The following is an 18,558-nucleotide window of genomic DNA, read 5'->3' as shown; positions in this document are numbered from 1 at the left end:
GTAAGATTATTGTGAACAAAATACAAGTTACTGCTAAACAGAAAGTGGTTATTAGTGACTCGTAATGTACTATTCTTCCATCATGTCATCGATTGTTATTTAAGCCTATACCATTGTGTGATTTATGTTATACAATAATCCACGTAGCTGTAATATTTCTTGTATTTGTTTATTTATAATTATCAGATAAAAATGCATCTACAGAATTATAACATCAGTTATTGTTTATTTTTCATTTGCCAAATATCAATTACATGTACTGTATTCATTTTTATGTACACCTGTCCGTCCGTTATGCGAACCTTAAATTTCACCCTTAAAACTTACGGCGCACTTAAAAATGTAAAAAATCGTTGACATAATATATTACTATAACATGTACTAGCGGCAGGCTGTAAACTGTGCCAAATATACGGGAAAACGCCCCTGAGAGCATCCTAGAATAAAAAAATTTCCGGGGGAGCATGCCCCCGTACCCCCCTAGATTCTGGCTCAAAGCAACAAAGTTGGCCGCACCATTCACAAAATCGTGACGACGGGCCTGTTGTGCCAGAAACAATTTTGCAAAGGGGGCACCTGAGTTCTTACTCCACCAGTAAAACTGAAGAGTCGCCAAAATGACCTACACAGTTTTGTGTGACGTAACCCCCATGCACTCCATCCCAAAAACAAACAATCAAATGAAATGAGACATGTCATTAACTGTATTTGATTTAAATATGTTATAGATAGCGTTAAATACATTTATTAGTGTGATTACACTGTGCTCGTTATAGTATAAATATCACCGATGCATTATGTTTGCCTTAGAATGTTGAAATTGAAACTGAAAAGTCAATGAAAATAATTGTACATCTTTCCGTTTTGTCTAGAAAATGTCCGCTTCGCTGGCGTTTGATTTTCCAAGACAACAAAATTGCTACCTTGATTATCTTTTATACAGTTTTTCTTCGTTTTCTTCAAGTTATATAAACATGATAGGTTAGAGTGTTGAGAAAAAATCAATATACTTTTTTACCCCGTTTACTCTGTTGTTCCAAAAATGTCCGTTGCGTATTTTAGTCATACCCGATGAATTGTGGGTAACTTCTGTACATGTCTGGGAAAACCAACTTTCATTTTTGCATCAAAAGCTGATGTGAAAATGCATTTTCTCGCATAATTGTTGTTAGAGGGTTGGTTAAAGTGTAAGTTATTGTTATTTTAGTTATAATATTGTGATTTGTGAGGAAATTTGTTTACATTTTTTTTGGACACCAAATTACCTGTCAGACCTCAGTGTAGCCCCTGATGTTTAACAGTTTAATAAATAAATTACTTATTTTCAATGACTAAACACATCAAAAAGTATACATTAGATCTAATAAAAATATCAGAATGTGCTAAAATAATTTTTTTGTAATTATATCAATTATAAACTTACCCATCTATTCAACATCTAAATACTTCAATAACATATTTTTCTCTAATTCATATCAATTGATAATACAGCAGTGTGTTTTTCCCCTACTTTGGGAATGGTGCCGGTACCGGACAGATTGGGAAAAAAATCCATAAGTTTGACTCAAATTGGGAATTTTACGTAAGATACAAAACATTCTTTAGGAATTTGTATCTAGGACGACATGAAAATTATGCATAATAAACACTTTAAAAACCATGTATTATTAACTTAAATGATTATTTTTTCTTCTTAACCCATTACTTCATGAGCATTTTGTGAAAAATGGCTGTTTTCATTGAAAAGTCTCCCGTTACAAGTTCAAATTGCTATAATACTATAAAAACTGCTTCAACACTAATCAAACTTGTCACAAATGTTGACTGGACCATTGCCCTTGCAACAACATGCTCAGACTTAAATTTTCTGTTACCATGGCAATGAGGGGACATGTCAAAATTGCCAAAAATCACTATTTTGCGTTGATTTTTTCCATCAAAATTGATTTCAAAGTGCTGCAACTTCTCAATGGATTGAGATAGAGTCAAATGCTTTTCAGCGTTGGTTACACATTACCTTATGATCAATCAGGGGTCATTTATAGCCTCTCACAAGTCCAAAATTTTCTTGGCGATGAGGGGGACTCCGCCCCCTTCAAACCCCCCAAACAGAAGGGGGCACATCTCCCTTCTGGCAACCCCCTGATGTATCTTTTGGTTGGGGGGCCGCGCCGAAAAGAGGTCACTTTTTTTAACAACATTTTTCAAACAAAAACAAGTGTTGGGGGCCTAAATAAGGCATTTTTTCACCATTTGAGACACCAAAAAGGGGGAGGGGGGTGAAAAAGGCGTTTAAAGGCGTGTATATAACGTAATGGGTTAAGGTTGAAAAAAAATTGATAATCATAACAATTGAACATAAATAATGAATGTTAAGGTGTGAAACACTAAAAGTAGTACAAATATCACTCATGTGGTTATACTTGGTTTTAATTGCCTTTCACTTTTCAATGGCATTTTGTTTTTGTTTACTTTTAAATTTGCCCATTTTTGAGGAAATTTTCAGTGTTATTTTGGAAATTTATCAGTCATTAATAATAATTGGGAAATTTGTTGTCTATTTTCTATTGGGAACAGTGCCGTTTTTCGGTATCAGTTATATAAAGAAAAAAAACACTGATACAGTATTAAAATAAGAATAAAATTTATGAGATAAAAATGTAAATTGAATTTTAATTGCTAAATTTCATACTTTTGTATAATCAAGAAAGAGTTCAATACACATCTGCATAACTTTGCTATCAGAAATAACTGAGGTGTTATTAATTCATTACTCAAGAATCAAGGTGTTGATTAGATTAAAATAGCTGTGAAAAGGTGTTGATGAATAAGTAATTTTATTAGTGATTTGGTATTATAATATTGTTTCATATTAACACGGATTTATAAACAGGGATCGGACTCTCCCAGTTAACCCTATATAAATGCTTTAATATCTTGTCGGGCACTTGATAAAGGTACACCGATCGATAATTTACCGGCACTAAGCGCAAATGCCCGTTCGCCTCGGATACCTACTTTACAAAATACCATATAGCTTTTCCATTTATTATCCGATTTTGGAAAGTTAAAGTTTATTTTGAAGAAAAATACTTGTTTAATTCAAATATCTAATTTATTTTTTAAAGATACAGACTATCTGTCCGCAACGACAATTAAAATATTAACTTGACGAAATCTGCAGTAAATTTACATTTTTTATATAAATATTTAAGATTTATTGGGTTATGTAGTCAAATTAATTGACGCACAATTGTTTTATGGGTAATGCATTGCAGGCTATACAATTGGCTCAACATGTGAAGTAAATTTATTCTTTTTTTTTTTAGTACAAAATATTGCTGATATTGTCAATATTGCCATATTCATAGAATATTTAAATTTCCTTCATCATTTCGATGGCTGAACGCAACACTGGTCTTACTTGATTTTTTTTCAAAAATGACTTTTTTGCATTTTTTTGCCTAATTGCATGAAATACATCAGTAAATAAAATATTAGAAATAATTGTGAAATTTTATGGGTTTTATTTACCAATTGGCATTTTTCTCTATCTCAAATGTGAGTATAACTTAAATGCAACAGAGAGCTAACTCAAGTTAAAACTGTGTTGCATTAATCAAATTTACTTATTGGATGATAACACTGTACTAACTCCAGTTAGCACAGTGTTGCTGTTAAATTTCAATACAATAAAAATCAGTATTGTTATATTTGCAGGTATTAAGTTAGGTCTGGCAAATTCTTAAATACTTATTTCTACATTTTACCCATTTTTGTTGCCAAAATTGCAGAATTGTTAATCCAAGGCTCTTAATTAATTTTATTTTGTTTTCAAGGAACAGTTATAAGTTTAAGATTGCTATATTATCTCTACATAGTCATATAAGATTGAAATAAAAAATAATAGCAAATTAACCTTTCAAAAAGATTTATTATAATATTTAAATAATTTAATTCACTGTGGATGATAATTATTTACAAGACAATTTGTGTTGTTTTTTGTTGTTCTTTTTTTTTTAATCCTAGTGATCTATTAATACTGATGAAACAAGATCTCCCACCCTCTAAAAATTTCACGATTTTATAATTATTTTATACAATTTGCTTCTTCTTAAAGGGACTCCTATCTTGGCATCATGGGAGTTGAGATTTATGTTCAATTTGATGAAAGTCTGGACAAATAACTTTGCTTAAACGTTCAGATCTTTTGCTAAGTTTTTTCAGAGCAGTTATTTAAACTATAAAATAATGACCGGATATTGAAAAGCACATTAATGCAGGTTTAAACTCAAATTAGAAACTAATAGAACCATTATAAAATTTTCGACTTCATGTTAAGTATAATTTCTTTGTATCTCTTGTGTATCTTTTTGTTTATGTGGCCCGAGTTGATTCATTTCAGAAATTCAATTAATCTTAAGTTTTTTATGCCTTTGGACCTCAGTGAAGTTTCTTTAAGTATCTGTATGTATAAGGCTTGTAATCATTTGAATTAAATTTTTGGTTTGTTTGGTTTTATGGCACACCAACACAATTGAGGTCATATTTCGCTGAAACAGGAAAGATTTTTTCTTGCAATAATTATCAGATAGGATTATCTACTGTTTACACCGGTGCTAGAAAAACCTGTCTTACATCCCCCATGTAAGACAAGTCATTGTTTTTAAATGATGTCATTCCCAAGCCCCTTTTATGAATGAATTGTGTTCTAAAGATGACATCATTTTGCCATAACAAATGAAGTTGTAAAGTCATTTGCTACTATATGAGAAAAGTGTTAAATGAAAGTATAAGTTATCATAATTTCTTGATATGTAATAAAATTATGTGAGAAACAAAATCAAACATAAAGTGTTGTCACAGACAGGAATATCTAGCTCTCAGGTAACTTGTAGTGGAAACTTGTGTGTCTCTTTACCACCATATAAATTACCCTCAAGTTATATATTACCGCCTATACCGGCAGCCGGTGTAAACTCCTTATAAGCTAACCTCGGATGTTACAAATTTGAAGCAACAGAACTTGGGTACTTGAGGTCTTCCTCCACTGGTAAAGCTGGAGCATTGCCATAAGACCTGAGACTACTGTGTAAGTGCGACATAAAACACAACAAGAAAAGAAATTTTTAAGTGGGGACAGTGCTGGTGATATATAATATTTAGTGGGGCCAATGCTGAAAAAGAGGGTACTCTTGGAGACAATGGTTGTGGAATCATAGATGGGACAATACTGGTGATAGCATAGCAATGCTAATGATATTATAGTTAGTGGGGACATTGCTGGTGATATTATAGTTAGTGGAGACAATTAGGGCTGTGCATTGCCATTTTTTTCAGTCACGATAAATATCACGATACTTGCATTTCCAAACGATGCGATTCACGATATGTATTGCATACTTTAGATAAAATGCGATGCATATTGCGATTCTTATGTTTCGATGCAATACGTATCACAATACAGACTTTCATACTTTATCTATATAACAAACTTGGTCATTTGTTCACAGCATAATTACGAATGTAATATAAAACTATTACAATAACAAAACAATAAACTCTTCAACTTGTTATTATAACTTATTTTCAAGTTTTGATCTTTCAACAATTTACATTACTTATTACTTAAAGGATTTTTACTTTTTACTGAAGGATTAATGGTATTTTTCATTATACCATATAAACTATCAGTGTATTGCGATACTTATCCGCTATATCGATGCATCGGATGGTGAAATATGTATTGCATCCTGATATATTGGAATTTATAAATTCATTACGATGCATACATCGAGGACAGGGCAGATCGCGATGTATTGATGCATCGATGAATCGTTACACCTCTAGAGACAATGCTGGTAGTATGAGTGTTTGTGGGGACAAATTGTTAGTGATATTATAGTTAGTGGGGACATTGCTGGTGATATTAAAGTTAGTGGGGACAGTGTTAGTAATAGTATAGTTAGTGGGGACATTGCTGGTGATATTAAAGTTAGTGGGGACAGTGTTAGTAATAGTATAGTTAGTGGGGACATTGCTGGTGATATTAAAGTTAGTGGGGACAGTGTTAGTAATAGTATAGTTAGTGGGGACATTGCTGGTGATATTATAGTAAGTGGGGACAATGTTAGTGATATTATAGTTAGTGGGGACAGTGCTGGTGATATGAGGGTTAGTGGGGACAATGCTAGTGATATAATAGTTAGTGGGGACATTGCTGGGAATATTATAGTTAGTGGAGACAATGCTGGTAATTATAAGGGTTAGTGGGGACAATCCTGGTGATATTATAGTTAGTTGGGACAATCATGGTGATATTATAGTTAGTTTGGACAATGCTGGTGATATTATAGTTAGTTGGGCGGTGCTGGTGATATTATAGTTAGCAGGGACAATGCTGGTGATATTATAGTTTGTGGGGACAATGCTGGTGATATCATAGTTTATAGTGAGGACAATGCTGGTGATATGAGGGTAAGTGGGGACAATATTGGTAATATTATAGTAAGTGGGGATTATGCTGGTGGTATTATAGTTGTTGGGACAATCCTTGTGATATTATAGTTAGTGGAACAATGCTGGTATTATAAGTGTAGTGGGGACAATATTGGTAATATCATAGTAAGTGGGGACTATGCTGGTTATGTAAGTGCTGAGGATGACAATGCTGGTGATAAAGGTGTGATTGATGACGATACTAATGTAATGAGCTCTAATTTGGTGGCAATGCTGCTTATATAGGTGGTGAGGAAGATAGTGGTGGTGAGATGAGCACTCAGAATAGTAATGTTGGTTAATAAGGGCTAGTGGAGACAATGCTGTTTATATAAGAGCCGAGGATGATGATGGTGATAAAAATGCTGTTAATCATTTTGAAGGTGAAATCAGGGTTTTTGATATCATTATGCTGGTGATGAGTGCTGGCAAGTGGAGAATGGTTAAAATGATGGTTTATGTAATATAGAAAATAGTTATTAAATAGGGAAAATATAAGATAAAAAAGTAAGAATGATGATAGATAAAAGAGAAATGAAATGAATTACTGTAATAGGAATATGGGAAAAAATTATGTTTAAAAATCTGACAAAAAATTGAGTGTAAGGAAGTGGACAAAACTATAGATACAAGTGCCATGCCAAGTTAAATTACAAAGATAGGCAAAAGTTTTTTCTTTGGCAACTTGGAGTTTAGTTTATGCAAACTGTTCCTGAAAATAACATTTTACTTGAAATTCTAACTACATAAATAAACTTGAAAATATAAATGAAGATCCAATAGGCAAAAATAATGTTAGTATTGAATCAAATTGTCTGTGTAATAAGAGTTGCGAGTTTTATATACATGCTTCTATTTTTCAGTTATGAGTATGTGCTTCAATTTTAATGTTACATCGAATAATGCTTAATATAAAAATAAATCTTATCTTGTCTACAAAATATTCATTCTGAACTGAAACTTTATAATTAGATTTTTTTAAAATAATTTTATGTGATAAAATAACTGATTTCTAGTATGTTATGCAAAATTAATAATTGTCAATTTTGTATAAATTAATATGTCGGTTTCCGTAGAAAAGTTGTTTTCTTTTAAAAACATACTAAAATATGGTTGAAGTTATAGCTTTTTCCTATTATAACATCCTATTTTTTCAAACATAGCACTTATTGATTATTCTTTTGGCCTAATTGAACCTATTTTGTAAATGCAACATAGGGCTATGTCAAATTAGACCAGTTATTGAAATTTGGTGATTTATAAATGGAAAACTGATCTAACTCATATATTTTCAAATATCTTTTTTATTTACCAATATTAATTTTTGAAACTCCTTTTAACTAAAATTTTAACTTATATGGATATAAAAATCTAAAAAAAAAATAACAAAAATGTCTAATTTATAGAATTAATAAAGTTTTTATAGCCTCCTTGAAATTTTGTAAAAATCAAGTTAGACCAGTGTTGTGTTCAGCCATCGATTTATATCATTATTATTTTTTATGCTCGAAAAATTTCGGGGGAGCATATAGTCGGCGCCTTGTCCCTCTGTCCGAGCAAACATTTTGGGTTTAGGGGCTATGTAACAGTAAAGAGAAAAAAAGAGAACAATAGGTTCATTCCGAGTTATGGCCCTTTGATAAAAAAGGTGTATTTTTCTGTGTGTTGCCAGATACACAAAAGCCTGTCCGGACTACTCCTCATAAACTACTAATGCAATTTCATCTAAACTTTACAGGAATGATCAGTACCAAGGGTAGTTGTGCATATTATCAGCATTTTCCGGTTCAATGATTTTTGTCAGAGTCATGGCCCTTTAATAATTTTTATTTTTAAAGTTTGTCCGGACTACTTCTCTTATACCACTAAAGCAATTTTAATGAAACTTTACAGGATTGATCTGTAGCTCAAGTCCTTGCGCATATTGCACAGGTTTTCGGGTTGAATGATTTTTGGCCGAGTTATGGCCCTTTGATAAAAAGGTGTTTTTTCTGTGTGTTGCCAGATACGCAAAAGCTTGTCCGGACTACTCCTCATAAACTACTGGTGCAATTTTATCCAAACTTTACAGGAATGATCAGTACCAAGTCTAGTTGTGCACTGTCCGTCTGTCTGTGTGTCTGTCACAAACTTTGTCCCAACATGAAATTGGCCATCATGAGGCGACACATGTGATTACTGATCGCTCTTGTTTAAGCCTTGTGTGACTAAAAATGGCCCAAAAGATCAAAGGAAAAGTCACATAAGTACCACTATGTGAGTACGTACCATCTGTCTGTCCGTTGTCTTGTTCCGGAGCATAACTTAAAAACCCTTGGGAGATAATTTGTTTAAAACTTCATACAGTCATAGAGGGCATTAAGGGGGGTGCAGTGTCAAAGAACCATTAACTCCTATTTTGCCCGGTTTTTGAATAATCTCCCCTTAAAAGAAAAAATCTTGTCCTGGACATAACTTTAAAAAACTATAAGTGATATCAACATGAAACTTTGTAGGTAAATAGATCTCGATGGGAGAGTAGTGTGCAGTGCATTATAACAAAAAACCCTTTTTGTCCTAATTTTGGGAGTTATTGCCCTTTGTTAATTTTACACTTTGAACTTTGTCCGGAACATACTCTAAAACTATAAGAGATATTCAAGATGAAATAATTTGTAGGGTAGATAGATGTCATTGATAGAAGTTGCAGTTGCAAAAGAACCATAACTCTATTAAGCCAAGCTCATTTTTGAATTATCTCCCCTTTTAGAAAAATCTTGTCCCAGGACATAGCCTGTAAAAACTATCAGAGATAATCAACATGAAAACTTTGTAGGTAGAATATTTATCTTCAAATGGGTTAGATGTGCAGTGGCACAAGAATTTCATAACCCTCTTGCCGTGCCTAATTCTGGAGTTATTGCCCTCTTTATTTTTACTTTTTTGAAGTTGTCCCGGGACATTAACTCCCGGAAACCCCATAATAGATATCAACAAGAAACTTTGTAGGGTTTGATTAGATCAATTCTGATTAGAAGTGGCAGTGGCAAAAGAAACAGTAACCTCTGCTTGGTCTAATTTTGGAATTATTTGCACTTTGAACTTTTTCCAGGGACATTACTCTGAAACTACAAGAGGTGTACTTTCCTGTGTCCAAAACCTATTCGGGGAGCATCACCCGGCTCAAACCGGGCTCTTGTTTGTAAATCTCTTTTCAAATGTCGGTGCATTGAACTAGACAATCATCGTAATGTAACATCAGTAATGTACTCTCGTGTGGCTGTCTCGATTCCGGCCTTTTTAATGTCACTCGTATATTCTAATTATTCTTTTTATTTGAATGCCTGTAGAAAGATATTTCTGATATTTTTTAATGTAAAAAATCTTTACAGTTTGAGTCAGTTTCATGCGAAATTAAAAAGTAACTGATGATTATTTTTTACATATCACTTAAATTTTCTTTGAAGTTTTAATTACTTTTGAGGGGGTAAATTACCAGGTAAACAAGTGATAATTGAAAAAACTTTATTTTCAAACTTTCCCATTACCAGGACTGGTTACATTGTTGATAATTGTTACAACCCTCAATCTTCAAAAACAAATAGAATTTGAATGTATATTTTTGTTATGTGCGTGGTCTTTAACTACAGTCCATGTATGGGTAAGAAGAAAAATGATTCTGAAGAGGAATATTATAAATACAATGTAAATCTATTTTCTTTAATAACATTATAAATTGCATATTGAAAATATAAACAACTAAATTTGTATAGTACTTTCTTTGAAAAAAATGAAAAATAAACCATATGACAAAATAAATCATTTGACGTGAATTGTGAAGGATAACTATGAAAAAAATCTGTTTCAAAATAAAAAAAAAATATTATAAAACAGCTGTTCTGTATGCAAATAAAAGTTTCTTCCTTGTAAATCTAATGAATTCATCAATATATGAACGCTTGTCTTGAATAATCTGAAAATATATTTAATAGACAAATTAGTAGAATATTTACTATATTTATACTTATATTCTGGTTATCAAATAAAAAATGTACAAATCAGTTGGAAATAATTCACAGAAATAAAGACAAATTTCAAACATGAATTTCTTTAAAAGTTTATAAGCAACCAAGAAACATTTTTATGCTCCCCGAAAAATTTCAGGGGAGCATATAGTCGTCAGGTTGTCCGTCCTTCCGTCAGTCTGAGCAAACATTTGATTATTATGAGCTTCATTCCGTAGTTAAATAAAGAACATAAACTCATAAAATTCAAATTAAGAGCTATTTTTTTGTTTTTATGAGCTTATTTTGCTTATGGACGTTGGTCCAGGTGGTGTTTATGAGCTGATTTGCCTCATAAACATCAAATTTTGGTACATCCGTACATCCGTCCGTTTCCGTACGTCCCGAATTCTTGTCCGGCGCCCATACTTTTATTTTGAAGTCCGATTTTAAAACTATTTCACAGAAATGATCACCATATTGAAGACGATTGTGTCGCACGCAACATTTTGGAGGCTCGCTACCTTGAAGGTCAAAAGGTCACAGCATGACCTTGCAGCAAAATCGTGTCCGCGTCCATAACTTCATTATTTGAAGTCGGAATTTATAAAAAATATTTCACAGAAAATGATCACCATATTGAGACGACGTTGTCTCGCGCAATATTTGGGTCGCCTTACCTTTGAATGTCAAGGTCACAGCATGACCTTGCAGCAAAATCGTGTCCGGTCCATAACTTCGTTATTTAGAAGTCGGATTTTAAAATATTTCACAGAAATGATCACCATATTGAGATTGACGGTGTTTGTGCGCAACATTTGGGTCATTCCTTGAAGGTCAAGGTCACAGCATGACCTTGCAGCCAAATTGTGTCCGGCCCATAAACTTCGTTATTTGAGGTCCCAATTTTAAAACTATTTCACAAAAATGATCACCATATTGAGACGACGTGTAGCGTGCAACATTTGGCTCGCTACCTTGAAAAGGTCAAGGTCACGTCATGTCCTTTGCAGCAAAATCGTGTCTGGTCCATTTAATTTCATTTTTTGAAGTCGGATTTTAAAAATAATTTCACAGAAATGATCACCATATTGAGACGACGTGTCGCGCGCAACATTTGGCTGGCTACCTTGAAGGTTAAGGTCACAGCATGACCTTGCAGCAAAATCGTGCTCCGCGCCCATTAACTTTGTTATTTTGAAGTAGGATTTTAAAAACATTTCACAGAAATGATCACCATATTGAGACGACGTGTTGCTCGCAACATTTGGTTACTTCGTTGAAGGTCAAGGTCACAGCATGACCTTGCAGCAAAAATCGTGTCCGGCCCATAACTTCGTTATTTGAAAGTCCGATTTTAAAAATATTTTCACAGAAATGATCATCATATTGAGATGACGTGTCATGCACAACATTTGGGTCGCTACCTTGAAGGTCAAGGTCACCAGCATGGGACCTTTGCAAGCAAATTCGTGTCCGGCCCATAACTTTGTTTATTTGAAGTCAGATTTTAAAACTATTTCACAGAAATGATCACCATATTTGAGATGACGTGTCGTGCGCAACATTTGGGTTGCTACCTTGAAGGTCAAGGTCACAGCATGACCTTTGCAGCAAAATCGTGTCCAGCACATAACTTCATTATTGAAGTCGGATTTTACAACTATTTCACAGAAATGATCACCATAATGAGACAATGTGTCACGTGCAACATTTGGTCGCCCACCTTGAAGGTCAAGGTCACGGCATGACCTTGCAGCAAAATCGTGTCTTGCCCATAACTTCATTACTATTTCACAGAGATGAATCACCATTATTAAATCCACGTGTTGCATGCAACATTTGGGTTGCTACCTTTAAGGTCAAGGTCACAGCATGACCTTGCAGCAAAATTCATGTCCGGCCCATAACTTCGTTATTTTGAAGTTGGATTTTACAACTATTTCACAAAAATGATCACCATATTGAGACAATGTGTCGTGCACAACATTTGGGTTATTTTTACACTTTGAACTTTGTCTGTGACATAATTCTGACACTACAAGAGGTATACCTTCCTGTGTCCAAAACCTATTCGGGGAGCATCACCCGGTTCAACCGGCTCTTGTTTTGCAATGCAACCATTAAACCATGTAAAAAATAATTAACTAAATCTCAATGTGGCCATACCATGGGACATTTCGGGTACGGAGCACGACGATTTTTCACCCGATTCAGGTAGGATTTTTATATTACTCAACCGATTTTGATAAGATAAGGCGCAGAGTATCCGTAATTATATCAAATACCCAAGGTAAATCAAAATTCTGAAAACCCCTCAATGGTTTTTGAGAACATTCGAGTACAGTTTTCTTTTCATAGCCGGGGCCGAGGGGAACGGTACACACTCATTTGTAATAAGAAGCGATTTCTAGCAAGTCATGAGTTTTTTGTCACTCTTTCATAGAAAAATACATGTTAGAGCTGATAGATTTACTATGTCCAATGTATCGAGTGAATGCAATGATGTTTTAGCATATTTTCATAAAGTTATGTTGAAATGGTACGGAACACGCTGTTATTTCAAAAGATACGGTACACACACAATTTCTGTCTTTGAAATAATTCTTAAATAAAATATATGAAAATTTAATTCAAAATATAATGTGAGTGATTTTTTTCATAGTTAAACATTTTATTTATTTGAACAAGAACCCTGGGTCCTGTTTTGCAATGTATCATTATGCTTACTTTAAATGTTAATATGTATGTGTGCATTATATTTCAAGAGATCACGCTTAACATTTACAACCTCCATGAAATTGTCCTATTTAAAATCACCTAGGGTATGTTAAACACTTCGATCTTCACAGAATCATTTAGTTGCGTTTAAATTGATTGTCATATAGAAAAAAATGTTGTTATAATTCTGTGTTTATTGTTGTATATTGTTGTTGTTGTTGTCGTTTTTTTTTTCATTTAGTTTTAGCCTTGTGAAGTGTAAGATATGTCTTTTTGCTTCATCCTGAAAAAATAAAATAAGGTCATGACCTATATCGCTGAAAAGTATCATTACTTGAGAACATTATATATATTTATATTTTGTTAATAATAAGTAAGTCACTAGGTACAGTTTGCAATATCTTGGTCATGTCTAATTAGATCAAAGCACAGAGAAGGCGCTGAATTTGTTTCGGTCTCAGAATGTCAGAAAGGTGAGGGTTGTGAGATTATAAACCAATTTGTTTTTGTATAGTACCACCAATGCTGTTTCCAGTGTTACAAGTGTAGTAAATTGGCTGTAAGGCCAATTGCAACACTGATATTCAATTCAATGTTTATTTTGCATAAACAATGAAAAAAAAACAACCATGAGTTGCCTTAACTGGGATTTGAACTCAGGGAATCTCTCTTCCTAAACGAGCGTGTTACCCCTCGACCATGGGGAAGTTATAAGATAACAGGCTGAAGAAAACCATATTATTCTAAATTAGGGTATGTAACCCTTATTAATTCCGTTTAACACTGATGTAAATAATCATTGAGCTTAATATTGCATGTATATCTGTAAAGAATTACACAATATTTGAAATCTTCGACCAATCGGGAACTACATTTTCTTCACCCGAGAAGGCTTGAAAATTAATGCGCCTGTCATTTGACAATCTTTACGCAGTGATCTCCTCTTAATTTTTCAGTGTTAGAGTACTTATAAAGGGAAGTAACCGCTTCGAGGAGTTTGGACTACTTTCTGATTTTGCAAATAAGCATATCAGAGTCTGAAATTTCGCTACCATTATTTGTTTGGTCTGAAGACCCAAACAAATATAAAATGTAGTTGCCATGGCTTAAATTTTTAATGTTTAAGGACATGAAGCTTTAAAAATAACTTTTAATTCAGGTAATATAGGTCATTTTTGTTTTTGTTTCACGTCTCACCCAAACTGACATCATCATGTGGCGACTTTCCAGTTTTACAAGTGCCCCTTTGGGTATAAATAAAAGTACGAACGGGCACCTGAGTAGAACGACCGACGTTCTGTACGGTAGTCAGAAAACTTTCTCACATGAAAAATCGAAACATCAAAGTCACTTGTGGTCTCGTACCTACTTCATGTAGTATATAAAACAGAACGCAGACTCCAAAATCCATAGCCTTTGATTGACAAAATGGGAACTATTAATTATAAAATATCATTTTATTTTTAACACAAACACGCAAGAACACATATCCATGAACTCATGTTTTTAAAGCATCTTTAAATGAAATTTGGTCATTGACAATAAGTTTCGTGAGTTATTGATAAGAAACTAATAAAGTCCAAGATAGGCATAATTTTACCAAAATTTCTTACATGTATATGTATTATTACACTTTATTTCCCATTTTCATAGATTTTAACATAATAGAAGAAAAAAAAATATATAGATATACATATAGTGTATGTACAATCAAATTCATTACAAGTTATACAATAATTTAACATAGTAAATATAGGTCATGGTGTAAACATAGGTTAAGCACATAAATTTTGGGACCCTGGCAGATGATTCATACCAAATATCATATAGCAATAAAATACTTTAAACTTTCTGTGATTTAAAAAAAATCCACTTGCATCAAAACCAGCGTTTTGTCTCCAAATTCGATTATTTAAACAAAATTTTGCAAGGAACATATATTTCCAACTTACGCCTTACTTCTTGTTTGTTTTTTGTATTCATACTTAGTTTAGACATTCATTTATATATTCGAACACATAAATTGAATGAAAGAATAATCGCACATAACAGATTCATTTTATAATCCGAAAAAAATATAATTATTTCAAACTCAGGGAATCTCTCTAATCCAAATATTAACATCTTATAGCCAAATATTAATTGCGCAACATTTAAAATCGAATTTTGCGCGGCGTACTCTCAAAATGTTCTTTTATTCTTTGAATAATCATGTGTACATCAAACTGTAAGCATAATGATACATTGCAAAACAGGTCCCAGGGTTCTAGTTTAAATTTAAAAATGTATAATTATGAAAAAAATCACTCACATTATAATTTAAATTAAATTTTCATATATTTTATTTTAGAATTATTTCAAAGACAAAAATTGTTTGTGTGTGTACCGTATCTTTTTAAATAACAGTGTGCCCCGTACCATTTCAACATAACTTTATGAAAATATGCTAAAACATTACTGCATTCACTCGATACATTGGACATTGTAAATATATCGGTAATGTAACGATTCGCCACACTAACGATTCGCCACATAACGATTCGACACGGAGTATTAACGATTCGCCACAGTTAAGAGACTTTGCACATTGTGTAGCGACAATCAAACTGGCACCGAGCAGCATTACTAATGTTACATTGTAGTTTTTTCGGGAGACAAAGAGAGCATTTTTTCCAAAACGCAAATTTAATAAACGAACGCGAACTTTCGCTAAAATCACTATAGGGTCAAATAACATACATGTTTTAAGGAGCCTCGTGAAATTCATTAATTCTATTACAAAAACTTTCCAATAATCCTAATGCCTCCATCAGTAATTCAAGATTTCATCTAATATTTCTCACTTGTTAAACTGTTTGTTTCCTTTAAATTGCGTGTTTAATATTTTTTTTTTCTCAACATTTTCTTTGTATATAATTTTCTATTCACAAATGAAGTTATTTTTTTCATAAAACAGATGTCTGTTATTGTTAGGAATATAAGTACATATTATCTATATGTAAATTTATAAATTGCCATTACTCACATTTTACTGACAAAATCTTATCCAACATAGTCCCATTGATTCCTATTTCGAATTTCCCCAATGCACGTAGTAATACATTATAAATCTATGAATGAAATTCCTTTCAGTTGTAGATAACTGTTATGCACGACTTTCACGTGCAGATTTACTACATGTTTGTGCTAATGTTTTTTTACCTAATGTCGTGCTATACATACATACAGGTGCGTATTGTGTTGTATACCTGTTCAAATTATTACAATAGACAACCTCCTTATTTTATTTTATTTTTTTCTTCAAATGTAGTTACACGTAGAATAATAAATTAATGGTGTATATCGATTTAATGTTAACAAACCCCTGCTCGATATATCATTCCATAGTTTGTATTTTTTTTTCTAATTTAGTAAAGTTTTTTTTGTGTGTGTGTGTGTTTTTTTTTCCTCATTGGCAATGTACTGTGTTAAGTGATTATATACTTCTTTTGTTCGTACCGGAACTATGCATTCTCTGTTATATAAAAATTGTGTTATGCCCCCATATTGTATTGAAAAATGCTTGGGTGAAAACAAAAGATATGTTCTGTTCTGTTCTGTTCAGTTAAATAACGATTCGCCACGTGTTCAAATACGAACTTTTTCACACCTAATAATTTTATATGTAATCGGCGATTTTTGACCGATTTAATTAGCAGTATTTTTCACCATATTTCTACTACGTTTTTTTGCATATTTTGACCTCTTTTTGCTGATTTACATGGGTTGTATAAGTACTGTAATCAACGTGCAAATTATTTTCTTTATTCACTTGACAATATTTAAATTTACTTTTTAAAACATTTTCAAATTTGTTCATGAAAATTTGCATGAATCTGGAGGCGTGCTGCTTTCAAACTGTTGATGGAAAACTTTTTTCCATTCTATATTTCATTTGTTAATTACATAAATTAGTTATACTAAAAACAACGTTTATTGAATAAAAACACATGAAAACCAAATATTTTATTACCAAAATTACATTACACATTGTAGATAAGTTAAACTTCGTTATTTATATAAACTGGAAAGTTATACGAAAAACAGCTTTTATTGAATAAAGATACATGATAACAAACATATTTTATTACACAGTGTAAATACATGTATGTTAACATTTTTTTAAAACTTTAACCAGACTAAATCAGCTCTTATTGAATAGAAACACATAAAAACATATTTTATTACCAAAATGACGAAACGTTTGTTATTTCTATAGCCCCAAAAAATACAAAAATAGCTTTTTTATAATATCTTTTTTTATTATTAATATCTCAACATTTTTTATTTTCAAAATAACCAGAGACGTTAAAATACATGTATTTATTTGTCTCTGAAATAACATAACACATTGTCAACAAAACAAAGTGACAAAAACTACATATAGTAGTATCCAATTGTGCACAGTTGTTCACATTGTCAGAGAATTAAAGGATTATTTCGGCGTCAATTAAATATTTCTACAACAATCTTAAGATGATTGGCTTGTTGAAATTAAAGGTGTGACAAATGTTTTAGATGTGCGTTCTTTAACAATTATCGTAAATCAATTTTCGTAATAAACACATGTTTTTGCAATAACCATTTTTTTTAAAATATTTGACATATATATATATATATATATAATTTATATATAATAAATTGACATATATGTTTACGATTAATTCAATTTTTATTTCAACGTATAATTACTTTCTTATAAATGTACTCCTGTAATAATGTATGTTACTTTGATAAATTGAAAATCCGCGATGGGGGCCTTAACTTCATATTACTTGTATTAAGAAACATTATTAAATTATTGTCATTGTCAAATTGTTTAAAAAAAAAAAGAAAAAAAGTTTGTTGATTACTAAAAAATCATTGTTATGATTTATAATCATACTGTGGCGAATCGTTATTACTCTGAGGCGAATTGTTATGTCTCGAATCGTTAGTGTGGCGAATCGTTACTAATTCAATATATCAGATTTAACATGTATTTTTCTATGAAATAGTGACAAAAAAGCATATGACTTGCTAGAAATCTCTTCTTATGACAAATGAGTGTGTACCGTTCCCCTTGGTCCGGCTATGAGAAGAAAACTGTACTCTATTGTTCTCAAAAACCATTCGGCGGTTTTCAGAATTTTGATAACCCATGGAAAGCTGATATAATTACGGGTACTCTGCGCCTTATCTGATCAAAATCGGTTGAGTAATAAATAAGTTATAAATAAAAAACCTACCCGAATCAGGTGAAAAATCGGCGTGCTCCGTACCCGAAAAGTCACGTGGTATGGCCACATTGAATCTGAATCGCGGTAATAATGTGTGC

At 32.3% G+C, this 18,558-nt stretch overlaps 1 protein-coding gene across 1 annotated transcript in view; it reads left to right on the top strand.

The window, feature by feature from the left end:
* The first annotated feature begins 922 nt into the window (after nt 1-922).
* Nucleotides 923-18,558, top strand: part of LOC132751612 (uncharacterized) — an 82,294-nt gene continuing 64,658 nt past the window's right edge. The window contains exon 1 of the mRNA XM_060741799.1: nt 923-1,187. The gene's annotated coding sequence lies outside the window, so the exon portion shown is untranslated. The remainder of the gene's footprint in view (nt 1,188-18,558) is intronic.

This window comes from Ruditapes philippinarum, unplaced genomic scaffold, assembly GCF_026571515.1.
Source record: "Ruditapes philippinarum isolate M1 unplaced genomic scaffold, ASM2657151v2 ctg3272_1_1_1_1, whole genome shotgun sequence".
Lineage (NCBI taxonomy): Eukaryota > Metazoa > Mollusca > Bivalvia > Venerida > Veneridae > Ruditapes > Ruditapes philippinarum.
This window is presented reverse-complemented; position numbering and strand designations above follow the sequence as displayed.